The 6,953-nt window shown below is 51.1% G+C and overlaps 1 long non-coding RNA gene across 1 annotated transcript; it reads left to right on the plus strand.

Moving 5' to 3' along the window:
• The first annotated feature begins 313 nt into the window (after positions 1 to 313).
• LOC123379271 lies at positions 314 to 6,603 on the plus strand. The gene is made up of 2 exons (XR_006583535.1): positions 314 to 2,729; positions 4,995 to 6,603. It is a non-coding gene; the product is annotated as an uncharacterized LOC123379271 (long non-coding RNA).
• Positions 6,604 to 6,953: the final 350 nt, after the last annotated feature.

Below are 6,953 nucleotides of genomic sequence, written 5' to 3' on the forward strand. Positions count from 1 at the left end.
GTTCCTGAAGTCTGGGTCACTCCTGCTGTGAAGCCCTTAATCTCGTCACTTGTACTACATTGTAAGACATCTTGACTTTCCCTTACTTTGCTTTGGGAGCCACATAGGGTGAATTACACGGACCCTCCCCAGTGTCTACAATCTCAAGATGCCTGCGTCCATCATGAGACAGGTGGCACACTGGAGCCAGGCATTTATTCATGTATTTTTAAGTGTTCATTTATTTTTGAGAGACAGAGAGAGAACACAAGCAGGGGAGGGGTAGAGAGAGAGAGGGGGACACAGAATTTAAAGCAGGCTCCAGGTTCCGAGCTGTCAGCACAGAGCCTTACGTGGGGCTCGAACCCACGAACCATGAGATCATGACCTGAGCTGAGGTCGAACGTGTACTGACTGAGCCACCCAAGCGCCCCTGGAACCAGGCATTTAGAAGAGGGTTTAATAAAGGGACTATTTTTAAGGCCTGGGAAGGACAAAGGGAACCCAACCAGGGACAGCTCAAGGCCCCAGGGCTGGTAACAGTATCACAACCCCTAGGCAAAGAGAGAGAGAGAGAGAGAGAGAGAGAGAGAGAGAGAGAGAGCAATTACTGGACCCCAGAGAGGGTAGCTGTAGTGGGTTGGAAGGTGCTCCCCTTCCCACCAAAGATTCATCAATATCCCAATCCCTGGAACCTTATGAATGTTACTTTATTTGGAAAGAGTCTTTACATGTCTAATTACGTTAAGGGTCTCAAGATGAGGGGGTTATCCTGGATTATCCTCATGGGTCCTAAATCCAATGACAAGCATGTATAAAGGAAAGGCAGAGGAAGTCTAAGGCAGACAGAAGAGAGGACAGAGGAAAGGAGGAGGCAATGTGGCCACAGAGGCAGAGATTGGAGCGATGGGGCCACAAGTCAGGGAATGCTGACAGCCGCCAGAGGAGAGAGTCTCCCTCAGAGCCCCCTGAAGAAGCGTGGCCCTCCTGACACCTTGGTTCCAGGCTGGTTTCTGACCTGCAGAACAGCGAGAGAATACATTTCTATTGTTTTAAACCTCTCCGTTTGTAGTGATTTGTTACAACAGTCCCAGGAAAGGAACACCTTGCACAGTAGCTCTGCGGCAAGGACCGCATGACACCTGTAGAGGATCCTGGTCAACCTGGGACAGGGCAGCAAGGAGAGAGCCGGGGTGAACACTCAGACTCTGCTTCCTTCATTCTCTGACCTCCAGAGGGTGCCTCCACTGGCCAAATCTGGACGAAAGCTCCAGGGCGCGGTAGCCCCTTGATGTGGGCCAGCGGGGTTATCCTCCTGGGACTCAAGCACATGGAGAAGGTTGGAGAGAGGGTCAGGAGGGCCAAGTGGAAGCTTCCAGCATGCACGTTATTGCAGGAGAAGCACAACCAAATTGGAATCTTTGGACGGGCTTGGAAGGGTAAGGTGCAAACATTTACATACCGTAAACGTGGCAAGAATTAGTGCCTTGTGGAAGTTTGATCAACAACGACGCCGATGACAACAACAACAACAATGAAATCTGCCTGGATGGCCAGGAGAGTGGACATCCCAGTGATGTTGAAGTAGCAGAAGATGGTCTGATGCTCTGGAGGGGAGGAAGTGACTCCGTGTACACATCCCTGCTTGCATGGTAACCAAGATGCTGGAGGGATAAGGGCATGGAAGGAGTGTGAACAGCAGGTGTTTAAGAGGAGTGGGGAAACAGGGTGAGGAGAGGAGGAATTGGGGATCTACTATGTGACCCAAGCCAGACTTCGACATTTTTGCAAATTCTGACATTATGGTTCAATCAGTATTAGGGTCACGGTTGCCCCATGTAAGGCCCTCACCATTCCTTCTGCTGACAAGGGAGGACATCCTCATAAGACCTAGCCTCGAAACCTTGGAGGGTCCTGATTCCCAGAAAAGCACGGGGGGGTGATTCTGTGTCATTTGGAGGTAGAGACACAGAGCTCAGAGGGCAGATGTTGGGTTGGGTGAATTAGAGGAACCTGCAACATGTCCTGGCTTCATTGTCCCAGAGGAAAGTTGCTAGGCAGGGTCTGGGGACAGGGCTGACCTCAGATCTATCCCAGCCACTGCCCTCTGTGACCCTAGGCAATGTATTTTGTCTGTTCTGTGCTTCGGTACAAAGGGAAGAATGAGACTCCCTCCTTCCATCTTGAAGAGACTTTGAAAAGAACAAATAATGGTAAACAGACCGAGGGGAATAAATAAATAACAACCAGTGATTTACCAAACAGCACACAATTATCTAATTACAGAGCAGGGAAGCAAAAGAAAAGCCTAGGGAGGTGGAGATACAGACAGCATGAAGGTGTGGGCTGCCGAGGGACTAGAAGGAACGAAGATTTATTAGCAGGAGAGACAACCTTACCCCTCTTTCCCTCCTCTCAACCGTGTTTGCTTCTGACTTCTAGATAGTCAAGGGGGGAGGGCGGTCTACACGGTTTCTTCACCCCGATGTGGGAGGAATGGGCCTGAGGGATTGTTCTCTAGGATGTAAACTGTTAGAAGCTGACACCTTGTGATACTTCTCCGTGTACCTTGCGAGGCACAGGCATCATCGACGACGACCGTGGACCAAGTTGCCAAGGGAACTTGGCAGTCATTTGCCGAGTACTCCTGAGCCAGACTGGTGGGCATGTGTTCCCTAGAAGCCCTGTGGCCTGAGGAGAAGTTCTCGTGTGGTGTCTGTTTCATCATGATCAGGACCCGTCTCTGGAAGGTACAGAACAGCAGTGGGTTCCCTGTAGTCTTTGCATTTGGAGCGTGTGTGTGTGTGTGTGTGTGTGTGTGTGTGTCTGAAGGTGTCTGTGCCTGTATGTGATCTGGGCCAGCGAGGTGGGTGAACTTCCAAGCACGAGATGGGGCCTGGCCTGGAGGCAAGGGCATGTATGTGTGGGTGTGAGCCGACCCAGAGTCCAGGCCCAGGGACTCTGGGGGCCTGTCGCCTGCAGGGCTCATTATAGAGGAGACCAGGTGCTTGGAGTGTCCCCAAAGCAATACAGAGTGCACTGTCATGGGTTTGAAAAATATTCCTGTGAGAGATATAAATAAAGACTCCAAGCTCAAAGCCAGGGTTTTAGAAAGCCATCCTTAAACACAGGATAATTTATAGCCACTGCGATCCTGTCCCGGGGATGACTCAGCTCTCTTAGCCCAAGCAGGCCCAGCCTGCTCCAGTAACCTTTGGGTTTGGCTGAAAGGGAAGAGCTAAAGCGGGCTCCAAGGAGTCCAATGGGCTAACCACCCGGCTACCGGACGGCTCCTGCGGGGCTCTCCTCTTCTCTTCCTTTCTGGCCAACTCCAGGGACGATACGGATGACCAGATCCTGGAAGCTGTGAAACAGGATAGGTGTGGGCGTTTCCAGCTGGCTGGCTCTTTGCAAGCCTCTGAAACAGATTTCCGTCCACCTCTGGGATCCGGTGGGTCCTGCTGCCCCCTGCCTGGGCCCATCTTCCAGCCATTGGCCCCACCCCTGGGAGGGGGCCGAGCTCCGAACACAGACCTGCTTCAAGCTGGAGTCATTCTTGGACTCAGAGATCCTTGAGCCCCGTAGAAAGAACCGAAATGAGAGTGCATTTCCTTTTTATTTAAAAAATAATTTACCCAAGTCAAGTGCCAAAAACAAAGTGCGGAGGAGAGGGGCAGATGGTGATGGACTTTAACATGGAGGTGAATTTGTGGAGGGAGGCAGTCAGAAATGAATTGGGTTTGTTTAAAAATTCTCCCTGCCCGGCACCGCTGCCCCCCCTCCCCTTCATTATATTTTTAGCCGACTCTTCGGCCAACCACGTCTGAGGAGACAAATGCAAGTACAGAGGGTGCTTATCGAGACCAAAGGGTGGGTGTTTTCTTTCTTTCTTTCTTTCTTTCTTTCTTTCTTTCTTTCTTTCTTTCTTTCTTTCTTTTCTTTCTTTCTTTCTTTCTTTCTTCTCCTTTTTCCTTCAAAACCTTCCAGGAGTGTGGAAAGGACTGGAAGTGCTTGAAGGTCTTTTCAGCCACATGCCTCACCCCAGCTTGGAGCTCAAGAACATTTTTATGCCAAGGCCCATGTGCTTGGCTGTCCAAGTGCAGAAAAAAAAGATCATCATTCCGGGCTATTTCAAAAATAGTTTAGCTCTTTGATTAAATTGCTAAACAGTCCTGAATCGAGTTTTCTCTGCTGTTAGCAGATGGATCGGTGCAATTGGCCCAATTTTAACCCAGGTCCCTGCATGTTGTCGGCATGCAGAAATCGTCGCATATACAAATCATTCTTAAGTTCATAACCAAGTGTCTTTATTCAACATGCATTTATGAAGCCACTGTGTGTGTGTGTGTGTGTGTGTGTGTGTGTGCATGCGTGTGTGCATGCTTCTATGTATGTGTGTGTGTGAGCAAACAGGTTTGTTAAATATCTAAATGAGGAGGGGCTAGTGTCTGGGTGTGGGGTGTGACCCTCAGTGTGGTCAAGGGGCCTGACCTCTGGGCAGGGCAGTGGCCTTGGTGCCTACCTCTGCTGTGTGCCAGATTTACTGCTAAATTATTATCCAGGAGGCATGGCACTGGGCCAGGCCCCAGGTATTTCTTGCCGTACATGATGTATGTTTGTGATAGGCAAGGTTTTCTTAATTTCATGTGTGATAAATAAATACCTTTTAAAGAGAAGGAAATGTCTCCTTCCAAGAGGGAAGTTTCAAGTCAGCCAAGTTAAAACACACACACACACACACACACACACACACACACACATCCACGCACACCCCAAGTCTACACAAACCGACCTCATAAATGATACAAAGCAGAGCACCTTGGTGGCCGCATAACTCAACCCAAAGAATTGTGGCCTGGCCTCACCTGGGCTCTCTGTAAGCACATGGGGTTTTCTTCTGACCCCTAGCTTGGTCTTCTGAAGTCTGTCTTCTGTTCCTTGTTCTCTTGCTGACTGTTCCTTCTGGGGGTTGTTTTCCACCTAACCACAGTTTCTAAACGTTCCTGTTCTTGCAGCTACCTGTTTTTCCACGTTATCACAATAAAGAAGATGACTGCGATCCTTTCGTATGCACAGTCGGTCAGCCACGTGGACTGGTTAGACACACACAGGTTGATCAGCACATAGAGATCGATCAGCTCATATGGGTTGATCAGTGCATAGAGACTGATCAGACCGCTGTATTTTATGGGAAGGAAACGGACTACAGAAGAAGTGAAGAGACACTCAAGGTCACATGGCTATTAGGTAGCAGCAACTTGGCCACTTATATTATGGAGGACCGATCTACGATAATTGTCAAATCAGAGTTACAGAGAAAATGCCACAAACTTTCCAATTAGGAACCCGGAAGTGGTGCTGGGGCGGAGTCAAGTTGATCTTCCTGCCCTTTTGATAGCCAAATGCTCTGCTTGGATCAACATTGGTTCACCTTCCAGTGGCTTCTTCTACTCAACTTGGGATTACACACCCTGTGTTCAGAGTTCATAGACCCGGCTGGGCTTGCTGAAGAGCATCTGCTCTCTGCAGTTCTGCGACACCAGACAGAAGATTCTGGCCTAGCACTCCTTGGTTCTGAAGGATAAGGGGAGGCCCTTTGGTGAGAAGACCAGTCTTGGATTTCTGGTTTCTCTGAGAGAGAGAGAGAGAGAGAGAGAGAGAGAGAGAGAGAGAGAGAAAGAGAGAGGCAGAGGCCCTCTCTGCTGGGTTTACAAAGTGACCCCAGAAGCCCTGTTAGCACACACATGTTGCTCACCTGTAGTTCTTGGTTAAACCCTCCAAAGATACAGGACACCATTCACCATTTTGGGTGCAACAGGGGACTCATGGGGCCAAAACAGATACAAACCTTCCGTCCCATGGGTTAGGATTGGGAGAAAGACAAATACCTGAGAGTATCTGCTGCTCATATGAAAGGGACTATGTGTACACACATGGGTGATGGGATGGCCTTTGGCCAAAAGCAACACAACTCTGACCTGACAGACTTGTAAGATGGGCTGCTCATGTGTACCTCAGCCCACGCTGAGGTCACGGGGACCTGTACACCTGACGGTCCTGGGAAAGGAAGGTCTGTAGTCTCTGGAGAAAATTCAGTAGGGCACAGAAGGAGAGGAGGAGGAGAGGGGCAGGGAGGGAGAGGCCCACCTTGCAAATCCCTCCTCCACCCCTCCCTCCCTTCCCCCACCTCCCTCCACCCCCACTTCAAGACAGAAGAGCCAAGGGCATGGGCCAGCCAACTCTGTGGCCTGTTTATACCCTGTAACCAGAGCCTGTTGCCGCCCAGGCTGCCTGACAGCTGCAGTGATAAGGGGACGGCTGTCGCTTCGAGAGGATGGCCTGTACTGGCGTCCATCTCGGGGGCAGCTTATCCCGGTCATTTTCCCAAGCCTGGGGGTGGGAGTGGGAACAGGTGCGGCTGGCTCCCAGCTACCGCTCGGGGGCGGTCCTCCCGAATCTGAATCCGGGTGAGCTGGGAGGCCTGTATTGAACTTCCTCCGGGGCTTTCTCTCCGAACCCCCCGCCTCCCCGTGGGGTTGCTTTCCACAGGGTCAAAGGAGGTGAGAGAGGAGTTCTGCGTGTTTTGTTGGTTTGTTTTCCTCCCTCTTTATCTTTGTCATCACAGAAACAGAAAAGAACACGTGGTGAAGCTCTGGGCAGGCAGAGTTCTAGAAACCGCTGCCAAATGCATCCGTCAGGCCGGGGTGCTGCTTCCCATGCCCACCGCCAGACCGTCCCCGCAGAGGCCAGCCTCGTCCTTCTCCCCATCTCAGTCCCCTCAGCCCTCCGAGGCCCCCCCCCCCCCCCCCAGCCTGGGCTCCCTTGCAGGAAGCCTGTGGCAGTGAGCTGTCCCCGCCGGATCTGGTGATGTCACACGTTCTTGACACGGGGCTCAGCCAGTTGTGTGTCCTGACCCTTGTGGGTCGGTCTCTCTCCAGCCTCCAGACCTCCTCCCTCCTCCATTACCTATGCCT

Source organism: Felis catus, chromosome C1 (genome assembly GCF_018350175.1).
Source record: "Felis catus isolate Fca126 chromosome C1, F.catus_Fca126_mat1.0, whole genome shotgun sequence".
Lineage (NCBI taxonomy): Eukaryota > Metazoa > Chordata > Mammalia > Carnivora > Felidae > Felis > Felis catus.